Source organism: Amborella trichopoda, chromosome 3 (genome assembly GCF_054954075.1).
Source record: "Amborella trichopoda isolate Santa Cruz 75 chromosome 3, AtrichopodaSantaCruz75HAP2 v2.0, whole genome shotgun sequence".
NCBI classification, from domain to species: Eukaryota; Viridiplantae; Streptophyta; class Magnoliopsida; order Amborellales; family Amborellaceae; genus Amborella; species Amborella trichopoda.
Genome location: NC_142338.1, coordinates 52350932 through 52372453, shown reverse-complemented (window position 1 = coordinate 52372453; position 21522 = coordinate 52350932). Strand labels below are relative to the sequence as shown.

At 34.3% G+C, this 21522-nt stretch overlaps 2 long non-coding RNA genes and 1 other non-coding gene across 5 annotated transcripts; 2 read left to right on the top strand and 1 right to left on the bottom strand.

Annotated features, from left to right (window-relative positions):
* Positions 1-5924: 5924 nt before the first annotated feature.
* LOC148782954 (uncharacterized) lies at positions 5925-9460 on the bottom strand. Of its 3 annotated transcripts, XR_016052205.1 has the most exons (4): positions 9277-9460; positions 8219-8543; positions 7906-8127; positions 7260-7517 (listed from the first exon to the last, which is right to left on the bottom strand). It is a non-coding gene; the product is annotated as an uncharacterized LOC148782954 (long non-coding RNA). The 3 variants fall into 3 exon arrangements; XR_016052204.1 differs by having other exon boundaries at positions 7260-8127; XR_016052203.1 differs by having other exon boundaries at positions 5925-8127; positions 8219-9460.
* Positions 9461-13747: 4287 nt separating this feature from the next.
* On the top strand, positions 13748-14504 carry LOC148782953 (uncharacterized). The gene is made up of 2 exons (XR_016051629.1): positions 13748-14006; positions 14133-14504. It is a non-coding gene; the product is annotated as an uncharacterized LOC148782953 (long non-coding RNA).
* Positions 14505-18328: 3824 nt separating this feature from the next.
* On the top strand, positions 18329-18414 carry TRNAM-CAU (transfer RNA methionine (anticodon CAU)). Its single transcript is given in 2 exon segments — positions 18329-18366; positions 18379-18414. It is a non-coding gene; the product is annotated as a tRNA-Met (tRNA).
* Positions 18415-21522: the final 3108 nt, after the last annotated feature.

Below are 21522 nucleotides of genomic sequence, written 5' to 3'. Positions count from 1 at the left end.
AATTTCATATCCGATGACCAAGAGTGAGTGTGACCTCTTTGTACAAAAAATGAATGCTTTTAGAGTATATAAGCCCTTTTTTTAAAAGAAAGGCTTTTTATGTGACCCCACGCGCATATATAATATATGTGATCCCTAGTCTCAGCTATCAAATATAAGTAGATTACTAAGATGGTTTGAGTCACAATGTTACAATTTGGCTTTTAACCTTTAGATCTTGATCGGATGACTCAGAGTTTTTTATTTTTAATATTTATTATATAAATCATTTTAAATAAATTTTGGGACATGCATAGATCTGATAGGGGCGCACATAATAAAAATAATAATAAAATATTTTCGATGATGAATAATTACCAGAATATCCCTAAAAATATTTCGTATAAAAAAATGCAAAATAAAAATGCGTTTTACCTGACATTGGGTATGAACAATGGTAATAGAGGGGCTGAAAAGTGGGGTTCGTTAGTTCAGAATGTCTCATCATAAGGAATCAAAACAGTTCAGCGTTAATAATCCTGAATGACTCATTGTCTCGGACTGCTTGTTGTAAATAATTTAAGCAATCTGGAACTCTTTTAAGTTCCGAAGCACTCATCACAAGAAATCAAAATCAAAGTAGTTCGACCACTCTAATTCCTTAGAATTAACTGTAGATTAGAGCGGCCCCAAATCAATTTCTTATGAAAAGTGTGGATCAAATCGGTTCAAAAACTAATAGTTCTTAACTATGGCAATTTTGTGAAAAAAAAAAAAAAGAAAACATAAAAATAAATTGTATTTTTTGATCAGGTAAAATTTATTTCTTCTATGGAATTTTCCATGATTTTTCGTGATATTGTGAAAATTTTAGTGCTTCCTTGCTTTTATGAAAGGGCAAAAGTTTATTTGAAATATTTTGTTTGCTCAAAATTTACGAAAATATTTTCACTGTTTATCTGAATTGGTTTCTTGAAATCTCAGGGACAATGGTTCCCTGCGAATTTAGTAAGCTCTTCTTAGTTGCTTCTCAAATGCTTTAATTCTCTTATTTTTACAAGCTTTTAGTGTATCACCGCAATCACTCTTAACCGTTGGATATGAAATCTCATGATTGGTGCGACACGATATTTTAAATATTTTATTTTAGACTTTGTGCGCAGTTCGTGTAACATCCCCAACCATCCATTTTTACATCTAATGGTCAATAACTTTCTTGTATAACAAATAAGGAAAATTGTTTCATTGGGGGCTGGACCACATTTCTACAATATGCCGTCCAAAGGTACGAAACATAAATCTTAAAGATGGGATGCAAAAGCTTGGTCTATCTAAAAACAATTGTAACTAATTGTTCAAATGTTTTGAAAAGTTTAGATAGAACCAAGGCTCTAAACAGTCAAATTAGAGCCTAGATCAAATATTTTACTAGAAGAGGTTGTTTTGTTGCCCAAATATCCTCAAATCGATCATCTCGACATCAAGATGCATGGACATGAAAAAAAAACAAGGATTTTAAGTTTTGAAAATAGTGCATCATATAGCGCATTTTTTAACTATCAATTTTCAAGATTTTCAAGTTTTCATATATCTGCTTGATCTACACTACTTTGAAACTTTAAAATTTATAATTAGAGATGAAAATATATTTTAAAACTATCACAAAGATTTTCAATATTGAAAGCATATTTCTCTACTCTATTTAAAGGTGGGCTCTACTGTGATTATCTAGAGCCTCGGCTCTACACAAACCACACGTTTCTCTAAAAATTAAGATCATATTATATTTAAAAAATATATTTATTGCCGGCATTTCTACCCTACCGCTTGCCGCATAAAAACCGTGTCCAACAAATAAATAGTCTCATTGCATACATTTTCTTAAAAAAATGGCACAAAAATCGACATAAGCGTCAAATATATCATATGGAGTATGTTTTATCGCAAAATCAGGAAATATCGGCAAAAACAAATGAACAAGTTAGGTTATCAATCATCAAACCAATGTAGGGATAATTTGGTTATTTTCATTGTCTTCGGGGACAGATTGGGAAGGGGTCTTTAGACCCGGACGCAGTGTCCCTGATATAGAGTGAACTATTTCCACCCAAAGAATGAGGCGGTTATTTAGATTGTGCCTCAAAATAAGGAAAAGCGGTTTCTCTTTCCCACTTTTGAAGGGCTTGAAGCATTTTCCAAGCGTGACATGACACCTCTGCTCTGCTCTGCTATGCTCTCGCGCATCCATGGATCATCCTCCCTCCTCTAAGTTTATCCAACAACTTTTTGTCCAGCTCAAATTTTCAATTTTTTACGAACCAATTTCTCACTACCACATATATATAACATTCAAGAACCCTCTAATCCATTCCTCATCCCTGCTCCACATTTCTACTCGCTTATTTGAATCCCCATCCCCACAAAAATGAAATTTTGATCACAAAAAATTGGACAAATTTTCAAGGTTCAAGGTCCCATTGAGATGAGCCTCTCGTGCCTGACGTGTGGTTCTCCAAGGAGGCGCGAGTCCGACATGGACATGCACTATCAACGCATAGAGAAGGTGTTGGGGCCCTATGAGATATCAAAGAGTTTGGGGCCAACCTACCATTGCCAGACCTCGACGACGGGTAGCACTGGAGAGGTAGAGGCCTCGCCTGTCAAGGTCGAACCGCAGCTCTTGCGGTCTGGCGCTTGCAGGCGTGACTGGAGTTTCGAGGACCTCAGCTCCCTCAACAAACTTGGGTGTACATGATTTTGTTTCATCTAGTTTTTGTGCATAGTGGATGAATTCTTTTCTTTTCTTCTTGTCCTCTTCTTTCCTTTTTCTTATTTTTGTATCTAAATAAATTTCTCTTATTCTTTGTATTTAAATAAATATTTTTATTTTATTTATTGTTGTGGTATATATTTTGTACCCTGATTTGTATAAGGCTGAGGCCCTGAATAATCAAAATAAAGCGCACCTTCAAATAGTATCAATTGATGGTATTTTTTTTTGAAATGGTATGTTAACCTTTGATGATTCGCATTCCAAGCTATTTATACGGTACTTGTTTAATATCAGAGAGAGGTAAAAACTAAACACGAATAATTACTGTCATTTTTCCCACTTAATCTTTTTATATATCTCCACATATACATGTGTCGGGCCTGGTTGGCCGAACCAGAAAAATTAGGGGATAGGTCACAAAAATGGCCCCAGTACCCCAAGGGGCAGGCCAGGCTTGGGCCGTTCTTTTAGGGGCTATGGCCAAGCCTAGCCCGTTGCTAGCCCATGTGCTTGATGATATATGAAAAACTAATGGAATTAAAAAAAAAAAAGGGACCAGTTATCTTTTTTTTTTTTTTTTGATAATGTTCCATAAATTTGTTAATCACAGGGATTGCAATACAATCAAATAAACAAAACATATCAAATGATCAACTTTTGCAACAAACCTCCTTTCTTGGCCAGAGAATCGACTATCTCATTCCTTCTCTATAAACATGTTGGGAGGAATCTCAACTTCCATGGTGGTCTAGAAACACACTGGGACCAATAATCCCCATAATAGAACATGGCATGAATAGGATAGTGGATCACTCTTTCTTCATGGCCATCCAACCCACTTGTTGGAAGATAATTACCCTCTTTCACAAAGACAATATGGTCACGAGTATTGCAGTATTTATATAGAGATTATATACCATACTTATATTTGGTACAAGGATATCACAATTACTTTTAGTTGTGAAGTGTAAAACCTAATAAAGTTTGAGAAAAAATTTATTTGGGCTTTAAACCAAATCAATGGAACACTCATAGTAGCGCGATTTCATATCTGATGGCTAATAATAATTGTGATTCCTTATACCAAAACAAACGACCCTATTGTGTATTTCTCTCTCTCTCTCTCTCTCTCTCTATATATATATATAGAGCAATGATCCAATGCAACGATTGTATCATAATACAATGCAACGACATTTCTAGAAAACCATGTTTGTGGTATTTGTATGACCCAAAATTTTGCACACATACTCTCTTCATCTTAATAACCAATCCAAAAAAAAAAAAGTTCAATTTGAACCCTAAATATGGTCAAAATGGGTCCCATCCAAAAATGAATTTAGACCATTCAATTGGTGAATTTCAATATCTTAGCCTTTATAAACTCAAAATCATTTTTTTCTTTTTTAACATTGTTCATCTAATGATAATAAAGCCATCCAAAAAAATTGGAAATGAAAAAAATCCTTCTAAGGCCTAGATCTAAGCATCTCACCAAAATGAACGGCCTATGTTAATTGGGCTAAAAAAATACTTTCTAGATAGTGTATTCAATTTTTTTTTTTTTTTTTTTCAAATTTTTCTTTTTTGACCGAGGGATAATTTTGAAAAAAATAAAAAAGCAGGTTGACTAACCTTTGTAATTTCCACCTACAAGAGGAGCATTTTTGTATTTTATCTAAAATTTTAAAATCCATACATAAATCGCTCATAATTTTATCACTTCTATTCACACAACAATGTTAAACACCCAAGTCTATAAAACTTACAAGTTTATATCGATTCACTGAAAAACTCTTCTCTTTTGTCCTGAGGAAAACATTCCCCTAAATGAATAAATGGTAGATTTGTTTTCATCAAAAAAAATAAATGGTAGATTTGTCATTTTTACCAATGCTACACACGGGCATAGGCGTTGAATTTGTGTAACTATGGGAAAACGTTTATATGAAGGGTGAGGCCTTAAACACCTCCAAAATTCACTAGAAGGAGTTGTTTCGATGCTAACAAACCCTAACTTCAGTCATCTCAATCCCAAGATGTATGGACATGAGAAAAAATAGATTTTAAGTATGGGTGTGGCTTGCATAAAGTTGCAACCTTAAACAATCCAATTAAGGCACACCTCTAAATTTTATCCTAAATGTAATTTTGATATAAAAAGTTATAAGTATTGCTTGAGAATCTATTCTCATTTCTAATTATAAAATTTTAAACTCTAAAAATGGATCAAATCAAGTAGATCTATGAACACATTAAAATTTTGAAATGGAGGGTCTAAATAATGTGTTGCAAGATACAATAATTCTATTCTCATTTCTAATTATAAAATTTTAAACTCTAAAAATGGATCAAATCAAGTAGATCTATAAACACATGAAAATTTTGAAAATGGAGGGTCTAAATAATATGTTGCAACATACAATATTTCACGAACTAGAAATTTTTCCTTTCTTAAAAGTCCAAATGTTTTTAATTGAGACTAGCCCGAATCAAGAGCATCCAACTTGGTTAAGTCTACCTCCTACTCAGATATGGGACTCTGGCAAGTCAGAGTATGAGCCCTGTTTTAGAAATAATTTAAAATAAAAACAACATTATATAGTTTTGTGATCATAAGACGTGGTGGTTTCATAAGATTGGCCTGAGAGAAAAGGAAAGCAGATAATCTGAAAACGAGTTTCAACGAAGTCAGACTGGCACTAGCAGTAATACACACCAGCTTGCTGCAAAAGCAAAAAGACTTGCTTGCATTATCCCTTACATTCTGCTGAAAAGTACGAAACATAAGATCATCAAACTTGTCCCTTAATCTCAATGACAAGATTGAGATATAGGTGGCTATATAGTTGCATAATTGCCAGATGGAAGTTAACATCTATAATACCATAAGCCATGTTGCATCCCAGTGCATGAGAAACATCAAGAAGACCATTCGAACAAATGATTTATTGATTTCAGGGTTGCTTTCACCATGCACAATGCATAGTTATAAGACTGCATAATATTTGGCCATATGTTTGAAATGTCCACAAATATATGGAAAACAAATTGTGTGGTCACAAAATTAGAGCCAAACTTTCAACAGTACATTCCAAACATTGTGAATCTTTATTCTATGGCATGCATTATATTTCTCAAACTCTTGGCTCTGGCACTGTGTCCTTCTTCATTTTTATTCTTTTTCTTTTTTTTTTTGGTAAATTCATTGGGGTGTGAGCACCTATTCTTACATTAATCATGAAATATGAGAGCACAGTAAGAGCCAAATGGCTAAACTGGGCACCAGTAGGACAACAACAATTAATCCTTACGATTGTTTCCCATACCTTGTTAAGATCCGGTAAAAATATGATTGTATGTGACTAAGAATAAGGAATTAAATCTCTGAAAAATGTAATTCACATGTACAATGACCAAAGTAGATCTGATTGGGAACATTCCATATCAAGGAAGAAGATTATGCCCTTGCAAGCAAGAAGACAGAAATGTAAGTACTCTATGAGGATTGTGATAGAATCACAAGCCAATATAGCTATATAAGGGCCATTATGTTCAGCACAATCAACTAAGAAACTTGGGTGAAGTTCAAAGAAACATCGTCAATTTGATAAAAGATTCAGAGGCTTGAGTCAGAACTGACATTATATGGTATGCACTTCTACTTAAGCAGATGCCCTAGCTCTACTGACAATCCTCATAATGTTCATTTGATTTCCATCAAGACCTCAAATGACAAGTGACTTGTCAATGGGATCAAGCGCGCAAAGCAGGAGGCACAAATGTCGAGACTTACTAGGAGAAATACAAGTATTGCAAAGCATTTATCTTGGATTTATACACAGAGACACCAACGAAGGTGTTTTCTTGATCAAAGAAAGATACTAGAAACGAGGTTATGATCGAGGATAATAAAATTCTGAATAGACAATCAAAATCTTTTTCTTAATAATTAGAACGGAATTGGTTTTTGTAAAGCTAGCCAGAATTTTAAGTTTAGTGCTTTCCTAAACCTTTTCAAAGAAGAAATACTCTGAAGGAATTCATCGCAATGACCCAATGATATCTCTTCGAAGCTAATTGCAAATATAATTAGATACTAATTTCTGTTAGAATATAATATATATGCAAATTTCAAACAATTCTAAGTAGTTTGCTTTTACTGATAACAATAGTTTAAATGACTCAGTAAATTTACAAAAAATGATTCAATTAACTATACAGGATCTTTACATATTACATGATACAAAAGATCAATTAAATAAATGTAAAATACAGGATCTATATAGCATAAAGGGCGGTAAGTCGGAGCAGGCAAGAGACAAGAGACTATGGCATGTGGAGGGAGCTACAAGGGAATCTGTATGGGTTAAGAGGTTTTGAAAGAAAATTAGCATAAATTAATCTAGATTTTTCAAGAAAATCCATCTTCTACTAGACTACCATAACCACTTCCAGGTCATCCAACAAGTAGCAGTTAGTTCATCCACATTCATTAATCTTCATATCAGATAGAATTGCCTCTGCTTCAATAAATATGTTAACATACCAATTAATTTAAGAAAATCTTAACTGATACCATTTCCATGAGAGCCATACACAATCACAATGCCAAATGTTTTCTCTCAATAACCTTTCTGGCAGATACCACACTTAAAGTTGTGTCTTTCAACTCACACAAAGACCATGCTTCGAATGCGACCCAACAAGGCGGCACTATCGTGCATACTCCTTTTCTGCTTTTCGAGGATTATGACTCCTACTACTGCCCAAGGGCCAAAATTTAAAATTTCGAATTAGAAACCACACAAAATCATTTCAGAGAACAAAATGGGAGAAGCCAGCATATCAATTGATCTCAAGGAAGCTTACATTTGTATTAACATGTACCGTAAAGGATTACAAATCCATGAAAGCTCATAATCTAGAGTTTGCCCAAAACATAGACTTATTTTATTTTTTTAATAGAACATGGAAACCATCTAAAGTGTCCTGTCCTGCTTTTGGTGATAACATCAATTAACATCCCTCTGAAATGGGGTAGAGAAGCAAGGATAATTTATAATTTTTTCGGCTGAAAAACTTTTAGACAGTCATAAGAAAGGAGGAGCATGCATATAAAAACATGGTGATTGATGCATTAAATAACTTACGTTGGCAGGATTCATGGAAGGGTCAGTGTATGGAGAGCCGATGAGAATGGTGACCACGGTGGGAATGGTGAGCAACCATGACTGCAATACAGAGCTATTGTGTCTGAGGGCCACCAGTACCACTCTTGGGCCCTCTGAGGGCCACGGCCCCTCCACCATGATCTTGTATGTCACAGGCATCACCTTCTCTATCGCCCAATCGCCCCCAATTAATCCAAATGCCTGTGGCCATCAACATCCATTCCAGTCAATTCACTTACATATATGCAGAGAGAGAGGGATAGAGAGAGGGAGAGAGACAGGAGAGAAAGACCTGAGCTTCGGATCACAGCGCCATGGAGAAGGGGGTGTCATTTGCCGAGACCAGCAGCATAAAGCAAAGTGAGGGTGGTGGGATTGAAGGAGGCCCCTCCCATGGCATCCCCCAACCACACGAAAATGAGAAGGATAATGGAGAACAGCACAGTGGTCGTGAGGAAATCCCCGAGCTGAAGATGAGGGAGGTAGGAAGAGGTGATGATGGAAGTGAGGGATCCAATCGCTGTAGCAGAGTTAATCCACATGAAGGTGATGAGGGCATCTCCTATTGCTGATTTCACAGTCACAGTCCCCATCCTCACGAGTGTAAATTTGGCAAGCTGTAAAGGCAATTCTTCCATCAACAATAACAAAAACATTAACTCCATAGAGTTCAGAGTTAGCGTTCAAAACCTATTTATCGTACAAATAGAAAATTCATCATGTGTTACCGTTCTCTGCAAGGAAGCTTTAAATTAAGTATCTGACTTCAAACATAAGCAAAAATTTAAGCCATAATTAGGTTGACAGTAACAACACAGTAATTAGAGAGTTCAAAATTGACATCACGAACATAAGCACTGGAGCTTGAATCAATGAAAATTTCATCAATAGGATGGAGATGGAATTTGCCTATCCTCCCAAACAAAAATATCATTTGCAGAGAATCCAAAGTAACCAGGTTTTATCATCAGAGAAGTATATAGCAACAAAATTTATACTAATAATAAATAAAAAACAGCAATGACAGTAACAATAGCAAAAGGACTATTGTATAATTTTTACTATATATTCAGGGGTGATCCAATTAGAAATGGGTTAAACCATAAGCCCTGATTGAGTAGCTTTCAACCATTAAATGTTAGGAAGGAAAAATCAAATTAATGCAATAAATTATTAAAATGCAGGATTCCAATATAAGCGAAATGGGTTCAGAAAAAATGATCAGGAAAACCCAATTACAAAGCAATAACTATAAATACGTACGAGAAAACAATAATTGGAAGATGGTTCTCGATTTCTCAGATTGAGCATCAATATGGAAATTTTCAAATGAAAAATGAAAAATAATACCTTATCAGCGAGTTCTTTCCTTGTAACCTTTAACCTCGCTCACTGTGATACCCCTCTCTCACTCTCTAGAAAAATGCAGGGTAAGTAAACCCTAAACCCTCTCTCTCTCTAGCCTCGTCCACAGAGAGCCAAATATTTGCAGAGCTTTTTCCTCTCTCTCTCTTTTCAAAACTCCGTTGCCATGTTTATTTGGCGGGAAAGTATTACCCCATACAGCCGTCCAATTTACATCATTAGTAAGTAACTGTTTTGATGAAGATTGATCCTTCTTAGTATTTTATTTTTAGTTTTTTCTACAAATCTTATAAATATGAAATTTGGCACGGGTCATCTTTTCAATTGGGCACACCTAAAAAAATATTCAAATGAATTTTTTTGTAACACATGATGATCAAAATAAACGTTTAGAGATGTTTTTGCCATATTATTTTATTATAATATATATATATATATATATATATATATATATTATACAAATGTAAGTTTAAAGGAAGAATGGATGCCCAAAATTTAGTGTCAAAATAGTATGTAGAAAAAAAATAAAAATAAAATAGGATAAAGATGCGATATTGTGAGCGGAGTCATCTCAATTGTCCATTTAAAATGGACGGTTGGATCGGGGAGAGTATATAAATTTTATATAGGAGGGGAAGCATAGAAAACACCCTCCCTATTATTGAAACAACGTAGCCCAACCAGTGATAGAACAGGTGAGGCCACCAGTTGGTTCGAACTGCCCAAATGGGATTGGTTCACATTTCAAAGCTGTATATGAAATTAACGATGGGATCGATGACAGAATTGATGAGGTTGCCGGTTTGCTCGGACCACCCGAACCGAATAGGTTCACCGTTTAGACCAATATATAAAATTAAATAATTATTTATAAAAATAAAATAAGGAAAAATAAAAAATAAAATTTTTTTATGAAAAATAGTGAAAATTTTGAAATAATATAAGAAATATTATAAATATAATAACTGAAATTGAAAATAACACAACAAGAATAACTCGTCATAGAGGTCTCTATTTTTTTCTTTTCTCAATTACATTTTTTCCATTTTCTTTGTTTTTTTTTTTGCAATTGCCAAATCAAAAGTGAAAGACAGTAAAAAAACAAAAAAACAAAATTGCCCCAAAACTATTTGTGTTTTTTCCTTCTTCATTTTTCAAAATAATTTTTTCACTTTGAATTTTTGGAAAATCTGAATATGAATAATAAATTAGATTTAAAAATATATAATTTATTCCCTTTTTTTTTTTTCCATTCATGCATTTTAAATTTTTTACTTCATTCCAGTTTTTTCATTTTTATTTTTTGTTTTTTGTAAAAAAATAATAAAAAAATAAAAGAAAATCCCAAACATAATTATATTTTTCTTTTCTTTTTGTTAATTTTCTAAAATATTTATTTTCTTTTTCTAGTTTTTTGAAAATCCAAACAATGCAAAGAATAAAAAATACAAAACTAAAAAAATAGAAATTATTTCTCTATTCTTTTTTAGTTTTTTAGTTGTGTGTTTTCTTTTATTATTCTTTATATCTTGTTGTTTTTCTTTTTTGCATTTATCAACAAATTTCTAAAAAAGTTTAAAATAAAAAAATACATACTCTTACCAGAATCACACTAAAAAGTAAGGCATGGTCTTTTTTTTCTTCTAAAACTCAACAATGCAAAAGACCAAAAAAATTCATTTATTCTTTTGCATATGCTAAATAAATAATTAAATATTTAAAATAAAACTATACAATGAGGCCATTTATCTTTGCTACAAGGTGGTCACAATTAATCTTGACAATAGGATATGAAAATAAATTGATACAGTTATTTCATTGACCAAATTCAAACTTCAAAATAAAGTTTATCGAACTTTGAGACACATCCAAGCGCTTAGGTTTCACATCGGATTATTGTAATATAAATAATCGTGACCTATTTGTACCAAAAATAAATGGTGTAATTACGTACATTCCCATGTTAAAATATCCAAAAAAAAACTCACATAATAAAATATCTTCCCATAATCTCACAAAATTCCGAGACACACTCTAGACCCTTCGGTGGAGGGGCAAGAGAGGATCGTATTCTCTTTCTCAATCGTAATCTCTTTTTAACAAAAGGATTTGATAGCGCTACAACCCCATCAAAATAACCAGAGATACAACTCTCCTCACCATCCATTATTATTTTGGAATGGACGGTGAGGATTTATGAAACCAAGTCGACGAAATTGGATGGCCCCGTGCCCATTTACCTCTAATCTATTAGAAAGTCATGTGAGTCTATTATCTAGTTACTCCCTCTTATTATATGCCGGGAAATACTTTTTAGGTCGTTGTGGTTTTGTATAAGGTTGAGGGCTTAAACCAGCGTTTTAAAGAACGCCGAGGCGAACCGGACTAGCCCGGTTCGACTCGAAATTCGCGAAAAGGGACCGGATCGGTTGAAAAATCGGAAATCGTCTGGTTCTAGAGAGAACCGGACGATTCCGCACAGCGACTCGTCGATTCACAGTACGGAATCGGCGAGTCCGAACAGTGAATCGGCGAGTCGTACGGATTTTATTTTTTTTTTGTAATCCATGATAGATTTTTTTGTAATACTTGATCGATTTTTTTGTAATCCATGATCGAATTGTTTTTGTTTTTTTGTAATCCATGATCGAATTTTTTGGTTTTTTGTAACCCATAATAGAATTTTTTGTAATCCATGATCGAAATGTTTGTTTTCTTTTCTTGTAATCCATGATCGCTTTTTTTGTTTTTGTTTTTTTTTTGGTAACCCATGATAGAATTTTTTGTAATCCATGATCGAATGTTTTGTAATACATGATCGAAATGTTTGTTTTTTTTTTGTAATCCATGATCGAAATGTTTGTTTTTTTTTTTGTAATCCATGATTGAATTTTTTGTTTTTTGCTTTTTTTGTAACCCATGATAGAGTTTTTTGTAATCCATGATTGAATTTTTTGTAATCCATGATCGAACTGTTTTTTTCTTTTTTTTGTAATCCATTATTGAATTTTTTGTTTTTTCTTGTTTGTTTTTTTTTGTAATCCATGATCGAATTTTATGTAATCCATCATTGAATTTTTTGAAAATTTGTGATTTTTTTTTTTTAATCCATGATCGAATTTTTTTTTGTAATCCATGATAGAATTTTTTGAAAATTTGTGATTTTTTTTTTAATCCATGATCGATTTTTTTGAAAATTTGTTATTTTTTTTTTTTTAATTCATATTATTCAAAGAGAAAATGAGAATGATGATGATTCTGAGGCCACCCTATCCCAGCCATATTATTCACATATCGAGTCCCAACAGCAACAGTGTAGGGATGAGCACGAAATACTGTAAATTAAATGCTGAATGGCGGTTCATGCAGGAAAAGAACATATCAATATTCGCATATTCATTCAAAAACATGAAAATTCTTAATGGAGTACCCTCATTTTTTATTGAATTCCTAAAAAACAATATTTATAATGAATTTTAATAATTTTTTCGAATTTTTTTAAAGCTTTATTCTGACCGATTCACCCGATCCAAATCGTCGATTCGCCGATCCGGATCGGTTTTTTGGAAGCCCGATCCGGGTCACCGATCCGTTTTTTAAACCATTGGCTTAAACAATCAAAGTAAGGAGCACCTCTAAATAGTATCAAAGGATCATTTTTCAATAGCAAAAATCTTTGTGATGGCCTAAAAAATATATTTTTCTCTAATTATAAATTCTAAAGCTTCAAAAAATAGTGTAAACCAAGTAAATCTATAAACACTATAAAATATTCAAAATTGACGGCCCAGATAGCACATTGCAAGATACACTATTTCCCAAAGTTAAAATCCATTTTTTTTTTATGTCTATACATCTTGAGGTTGAGATGATCGATTTGAGGGTTTTTTTGACATCAAAACAACCTCTTTTTTTTGTAAACTTGAAGGTGTGCCTGAATTTGATTTTTTAGACCCTCAACCTTATAAAACTTTTTCCCAAGATATATATACACTAGTCTCCCATAGACTATGCTCAGTAAAAACATTGCATAAATAAGATCTCTGTACTTAATTAAAAAAAAAAAAAAAACCCTCAAAATTGAATAAAGACCTTCCAATTTTTGAAAGACTAGATCTAAGTATCACAAAACTTAAAATTCAAATTTTGTCTTTCGAAAATAATCACCTCACAATTCTTATAAGGTTCCCCAAATAGTGTTTTGCCCAAGAGAGGAGATACGCAAGATGGTCTCGCGGGGCGGGGCCCTTTCGATAAATCTCGAGTGAAAATAAAAAAAAACTAATCTCGCTACTCGTACTTCGCCATGCCCCCCACTTTTATTGCGACTTTGGATTGTAGACCCATTCATAATTAAAGATTTTAGTTGGTCCTGACTCGAATTTGTATTCATTATAACGACGTTTGAACCGAGCCAAAAAATATTCAAGCTAGGCCCTAGAGGTGGCGACGGGTGGGACCAGCCTTGACATTATCCCAGCCCTAGTACGTATAGGGCTATCCTGAGACCGGCCTAAATCGGGCTGACTAGGGGAGGGCGAGCCGAGCTGGGTCAATTAAGATTAGAAGCAAACCAGGCACGAACACTAGCGAAAAAAGTGCTCAAGTCAGGCTGACCCGGGCCGGACCTAGCCCAAACGCTGTCCAGCCCTAACCTTGGGCCACGATGGCCTGGCTCTAAACCCAGCCCTTGAGAACGCTTCTGCATGTTTTATGTGATAATTTTTTCACATTTGATCCGTTTGGACTAGTATTCTTATAAGACTTTTGATGCTTTACGTGTGTCATTTATCCGAGTCTCTTACACTCACTGATGTGATTGTGGTTTATCTGTTGTGAAGGTGGAGAATGGGTTTCTTCACATAGCAGGGAAGAAGACGAAGGCGAAGAAGATGGATGGAGAGGAGGAGGGCCAAATATCTGAGGAAGTTTACTCTCCCTGAAAATGCAAACCCAGAGGATGTGAAGGCAGTTTACAAAGATGGGGTGCCCACTGTCACTGTTGGGAAACGCAAAGTGCAAGAAGACCCCAAGCCCAAAACCGTAAACATTCCCATCTCTTAAATAGACATTGAGTGATAGAGAGAGAAACTCATTTCTTTCTCTCTCTTCGCCTTATATTTTTTTTTGTGGTCGAATCCGTTGGAGAGGGGAATTTGGTGTGTCTAAAACATAAGTAAATGAGAATGTACAGGTGATGTTTTGTGATGAGAGGAATGAAGAGTTGAGGTTTTATGTTGTTCTTATGTTTTGCTCGGCTGATAGTCGATCCAAATTATTTAAAAATTTAATAAAAATAAAAATAAAAATAAGTGGGGCGATGGCAGTTCAGTTAATGACAAACAGTCAGAACCGATCGTGTCATAGGGGAGCAGGCTGGTTCCTGATATTTAATCATAGCCCATGCACCCCTAATGATTTTTTATTTGGATTGGTTGGTTCCTAATTCCTAAACCTTGATCCGTTGGAATTGGTCGGGACTGAGCTGTTTTCGGGAAGGCATAGTAAAGATGTTATTTCTTAAAAAGTTTATCTAAGATGTTATCTTTCATGGCTTGTTGTCTCTTAAAAAGTTTATCTAAGATGTTACCTTTCATGGCTTGTTATTTCTTAAAAAGTTTATCTAAGATGTTATCTTTCATGGCTTGTTGAATGCGATTGAGTATTTCTTGGACAAATGAGAAGGAATCTAATCCCATTCAAATGCCACAACTAAACAGTCTCGATCCAGAATTTACATTCTACTGTAGTTCTATGAACTCATCCCAATTTTTCGAGCTCTCTATCGCAAGAGAAAGTAGAAAATTTTATTTTTGACATATTGCTGCGATTGATGAATTTTTGCGATGCAGCTTTAATTCAAATGCCACAACTACCAAAAGTCTCATAATATACTTGCTTGATTGGTTTACATACATTTGGAAGAAATTCATATTGCGTGATCTCTAAAATGCATTGCTTATATCTAAACTGCATTGGTTATTGATGTTCTCTTGAATCCGAGCAAATGATCAATTTTGCTATTGACAACAATTTTAATTCCTAAGCATCTATTAAGAAAGATCTTGCTCAAGTTGCTTTTGTTTTTCCACTTGGTTCACATGGTCTAGCTAAGCTCAACATAGAAACAGAACATTTACCCGGTAGAACAAGAAGCAACATAGTGTTCATGGCTCCAAGCCTTGGGAAGAAGAACACCTTGACTCTCAGAATCTTGTGTATTACCCATAAATTAACCAAAACTCTAGAAGAACTTCAAGCCCACCTTTTATCACGGTTTCTTGCTTTATCATTAATGCATTGTTTTGTTTATCTCTCAACACACTGTGCAAGTGTGATTCTGTCTTCGGAATCAATCAGCATCTTTGATAAGGATCCGAGTCACTGAAGTCCTCGTCACTTCGATTGTATTCCACCTCACCCGTTGCATTTGATTCCCAATCGCTTTTGACCATGAATAATTGCGACTCCATGACTGATAGAGTTCCAAAATTAACACCAATCCCAATGCCAAATTCTCCCATTTAACGGTAAATCCTTCATAACTAGAATGCCAAAGAGCCTGAAACTCAAGTGATGCAGTGAGAGAGAGAACTTTTACCCCAGTTAATGTGTTTTCTGGTTCTTTAGATGCTTGCCCATTTCATTGCATGATCTTCCAACCTTGAAGGCAGTGTACATGGACCCCAAATCTTGTTATTGACAGGTACCCAATATGCACAGTTCTCCCCTGACTTCTCAGACATGGAAATGATCCTTTGACATTTTTTTTTGCCTCCCTATGTTTCTTGGCTGACAAGTTATCTGTAGACATCGTGCTCATTGCATTTTGAGCCGCTTTTTCCCTGTTGCACAAAACAAACAGAAGAAAAGATGAAGTAGTTATCAAAATGACTTCAAAAATTAGGAAAAGCTTATTCTATAGTTAACGACAGTAAATGCTTAGCAACAATTGGAACATCCACCCCAAGAACCTGGTTCAGTGACTGTAGAAGGATCTTTTATAAATAATGCCAAATAAGACAATGGAAGACAAAAACGTCGCTCAAGGAATAAATTTATATTTTTATAAATACAGTGATAATCATTGGGAATACCCTCCTCATTAATTAAGTCTAGAGAGGAAAGAGATGTTTTCCTTTAGGCTGCTTGTGTATACAAGTTCTCAAAGAGATGTTTTCCTTTAGGCTGCTTGTGTATACAAGCTCTCCCCTGTTGTAGTTGCCATTGTTATTTGTCGCTCTGTATAAAAACTATTGAAATAAAATTGTTGTAAGTTTTGGGAGAATACCCTCCTCATTAATTAAGTCTAGAGAGGAAAGAGATGTTTTCCTTTAGGCTGCTTGTGTATACAAGCTCTCAAAGAGATGTTTTCCTTTAGGCTGCTTGTGTATACAAGCTCTCCCCTGTTGTAGTTGCCATTGTTATTTGTCGCTCTGTATAAAAACTATTGAAATAAAATTGTTGTAAGTTTTGGGAGAATACCCTCCTCATTAATTAAGTCTAGAGAGGAAAGAGATGTTTTCCTTTAGGCTGCTTGTGTATACAAGCTCTCAAAGAGATGTTTTCCTTTAGGCTGCTTGTGTATACAAGCTCTCCCCTGTTGTAGTTGCCATTGTTATTTTGTCGCTCTGTATAAAAACTATTGAAATAAAATTGTTGTAAGTTTTGGGAGAATACCCTCCTCATTAATTAAGTCTAGAGAGGAAAGAGATGTTTTCCTTTAGGCTGCTTGTGTATACAAGCTCTCAAAGAGATGTTTTCCTTTAGGCTGCTTGTGTATACAAGCTCTCCCCTGTTGTAGTTGCCATTGTTATTTTGTCGCTCTGTATAAAAACTATTGAAATAAAATTGTTGTAAGTTTTGGCAGATGTGTACAGCAAACAGAGCTTAGACCCAAGTTTTTGGATATGCACATCATCAGCTGCTAGATGAGAGAGCAAGAAGTAAACAATATATGGTAAAGTCAATAATAAAGCAGCAGAAAGTATCAAAAGCTTCAAGAAATGGCAATACAACCATTAGAAATCTAAGAAGATGGAGGAGCTCAAGTTCTGTCATTTTCCCTCTGGCGAGGTTGTACTATCCTCAATTCCAATATCAGTGTCTCTGTCAGCATTTGGTTTGCATTTCTGAGACCTAAGCTTTCGCATTCTCAAATAATTTCTCTCAAATAAATTTCACTTCTAAATAACTTATATCGTGCCTCCTCTCTTAGAGAATAAATATTATTCTTCCTCTTAAAATCATCAAGTCTGCCCTCTATGGTTTTCTGTCATGGTGAACAAAGGACTTTGCGTGTCCGTTTTTAATGACTTCCTTCTCAATTGGGAGAGCATTTACATATATTCTATTAATATTGTGTCTATTTGTAGTGAGATCAATATTCGACAAGTCTGAAGACTTGTTTGCTTTCATCAAAACTTGGTTATTTTATCTATGAGAGATTCTTCCTCTTTTTTAGTTTTCTCAAAATATGTGTGCGATCTGAATCATAGGCTCCTCACTCTGCCATTTTAAGTCTATGAGCCTCATTATATATGACGCTTTCGACATGTCTCACTGTGTAAGAAAATCATTAATGTTGAGTCTTTTTTTGGTGAATATTAATATTGAATCTCATATTAGTATTAGTCATAAATCAAACCAAAAGAAAAGTTAAATGAGAGCTTTAATGATCATTCATATGGATGGGCATCTCAACCATAATAGAACGACCATACATTGTCCATAATAAAGTATTGGTTCAGTTAAAATGACACCCGTATGAGACCAAAAGATTGTATGCTTATGCAAGAGTGTATCAATGTTCACATCCTAGTTATCAAGACCAGACGGGGAAGTCTAAATTTTTTTAACAGTGAAACCCTTAGTAACTCTATATTCTAGCCAAACTTACAGATCCAAAAATCTTTCCAAGCAGCTTTATTGTCGGACCATAGTATACAGTATGAGCCTATGGGAGCACGCCATGGGGTTAAATAATTTAAAGAGATACTAAAAACTTTAAATTAAAATAGAACACATTTAATCACCTGGGGTGGTGGCGCAGTTGGCTAGCGCGTAGGTCTCATAGCTATACGAGTGATCCTGAGGTCGAGAGTTCAAGCCTCTCTCACCCCAATCCAAAAGTTTTTTTCTATCTTTTTTATAAATCTTATCTAATTTTTTATCTTTTTTATAAATCTTATCATTTTCATCTCTCTCACCCCAATCCGAAATCTATTTTTTTATCTTTTTTATGAATCTTATCTAATTTTTCATCTTTTTTTTATGAATCTTATCATTCTCATCTCTCTCACCCCAATCCGAAATCTATTTTTTCATCTTTTTTATAAATCTTATCGTTTTCATCTCTCTCACCCCAATCCGAAATCTATTTTTTCATCTTTTTTATAAATCTTATAATTTCATCTCTCACCCCAATCCGAAATCTTTTTCATCTTTTTTATAAATCTTATCGTTTTCATCTCTCCGAAAAAAAAATTATGAATCTTATTGTTTTCATCTCTCTCTCACCCCAATCCAAAATCTTTTTCATCTTTTTTATAAATCTTATCGTTTTCATCTCTCCCTCACCCCAAACCGAAATCTTTTTCATCTTTTTTATAAATCTTATCATTTTCATCTTTTTTATAAATCTTATCATTTTCATCTCTCCCTCACCCCAATCCGAAATCTTTTTCATCTTTTTTATAAATCTTATCATTTTCATCTCTCCCTCACCCCAATCCGAAAGTATTTTTTTAGCCCAATTAATATAGACCGTTCATTTTGGTGAGATGCTTAGATCTAAGTCTAAGAAGAATTTTTATTTCCAATTTTTGGGATGGCTTTATTATCATTAGATGACAATGTTAAAAAAAAAAACGATTTTGAGTTTATTAAGGCTAAGATCTTGAAATTCACAAAATGAATGGTCTAGATTTGTTTTTGGAGGGGACTCGTTTTGACCATATCTAGGGTTCAAATTGAATTTTTTTTTTTGGGGGATTGATTTTGAGATGAAGAGAGTGTGTGTGCAAAATTTAGGGTTATACAAATACACAAACATAGTTTTCTAGAAGTGTCGTTGCATTATACTATGATACAACCGTTGCATTAGATCATTGCTCTTTAAAATAAGGTTCTGTGACCCCGATCGCACCACCAAAAAACCAGTTTAGATTGATGAATGATATGGATTAGCGATCCTGCTATGGCAATAAAAATTTGAAAAAATATTTGCACACTCCTTCCACTGTCCATGGTTCTCTTTTTCTTAACATTAAAAATAAATATATAATATATCATTCAAAAAAAAAATGAAATGTATAAAAAAAAACAGGAAAAAGTTTATATAAGGTTGCAACCTTATAATGTAGAGCTACAGATGCACCTCAAAAATCCATTGGAAAAGGTAGTTTTAATGTTGAAAAACCCTTTGATTGATCATATCGACATCGAGATGTATGACCATGAAAAATCTAAAGGTTTTAAGTCTCATAAATAATGTATTTTACAATATATTATCTACACCATCCATTTTCAATATTTTCATATGTTTATAGATCTACTTGATTTTAACCATTTTTTAAATTTAAAATTATATAATTAGACATAAAAATAGATCTTGAGATAATCCTAACAACATTTTATGTCAAAATTATATATCATGATAAAATTTGAAGGTGCACCTTACCTCTATAGCTACAGATGCATCCGTATGCCAACTGCACCCAAAACAAAAAATAGGAGATGTATATAACCAGTTCCTCGAAGACAAGTCTAAAAGTTATCTTATTGATGATAATGACGATATCGATTTTGATGATAGTAATAGTATTGATGGTAGTAACGATGTCGATATTGGTGATAGTGAAGATATTGATATTCATGATGACCTTTGATGTGGAGCTGCTCACTATGAAGAATATTTACTTTTGATACAAAGAGGTCACAATCATCATTAGATGTTAAATTTGAAATCAGGTGGTTGATGATGCATCATTGTTTAAACACAAAGTCCAAAATAAATTTTTCCAAATGTTGTGAGGCACTTGCATCTCTTAGATTTCACATACAATGGCTGAAAATAATTGTGATTATATATATATAAAGTCTAAAAAAATCAATTCCGACTAAAAAATAGTACGATCTCAAACAATTCCTTATTCGCATGGACAATTTTCCAATTACTCCTTTCTACTATCATAGTTGGAGTGCATTTTAATAGATAATATGAGATTAAATCATAAGATGTGGTAAAGATGTCAAATAATTTACCCTTTATATGTATTTTGATAAATTTCGTCTCTTCCTCTCTTTTTTTAAAAAAATTAATGATGCAACCCTTGCAATACAAGTCAAGTATGGTTTCAGCCATTCCAACAGAACTCGAGGGTACTATCGATATCAACTTTCGACTTGAAATGAGATGATTGGACCACGTGTTATCCCTTTGTCAACCAAGATGAACTTAGGTTGATGCAAGTATTAGGGCATTTTTTATGCTTCATCTTTCATCAATGGGAAGGACCTGCAGGTGTGGTTGAGATGGTGAGAGAGAAGAAGCATGGCAAGGTGGAGGTTGTGGAAGAGAGGGGAACAGATTCATGGTGAGGTTGGTAAGGAATTTGAACGAGGGGCATTTTTTCTTGTTAGGGCCAGTTTTTGAGATTCAGGCCAAGGAAATAACCCTTTTACACACATAGTACGTTTAGGGTTTGGGAAATTAGGGTTTATGGAGACTTGTTCAATTGTGCCGTGAGATGAAATCTTTCCTTGAAGGTAATCAAGAAGGGGTTTCCTATCCGTAAAAGTGACTGGTTGGAGTTAAAACGAATGGCCATTTTGCATGTAATCTATGTGTTTAAGGTGGGCATTGTTAACGAGGGAACCAGAGAGTCTAGGGTATAAAGACTACCTTGTTTTGATTGGAAAGAAGAGGAAGAATTGCAAGGAAAGGAGTCCTTTTTTTTTGGAGGTCTCTTTGGCTCGTGTAGTCACAAAGAGCAAAGCGAGGGTCCATTGTTACAGAGTAAGAGAGTTGCTACAAGATAAGAACGCCGTAAGAGAAACAGTGGGCGAATTGCAGTAGGTTCGATCGGTTTTGGCCCTTCTATGTGAAACGGCACTCGACGCCTTTGAGGACTGTGGGGCTTAGGTCAAAAAACGGTAGAGGATCTTGTGCCTGAGGATAGAGGTGGGAAAAACAAGGGATATGTTTTCTCTTTTAGAGAATGATAAAAA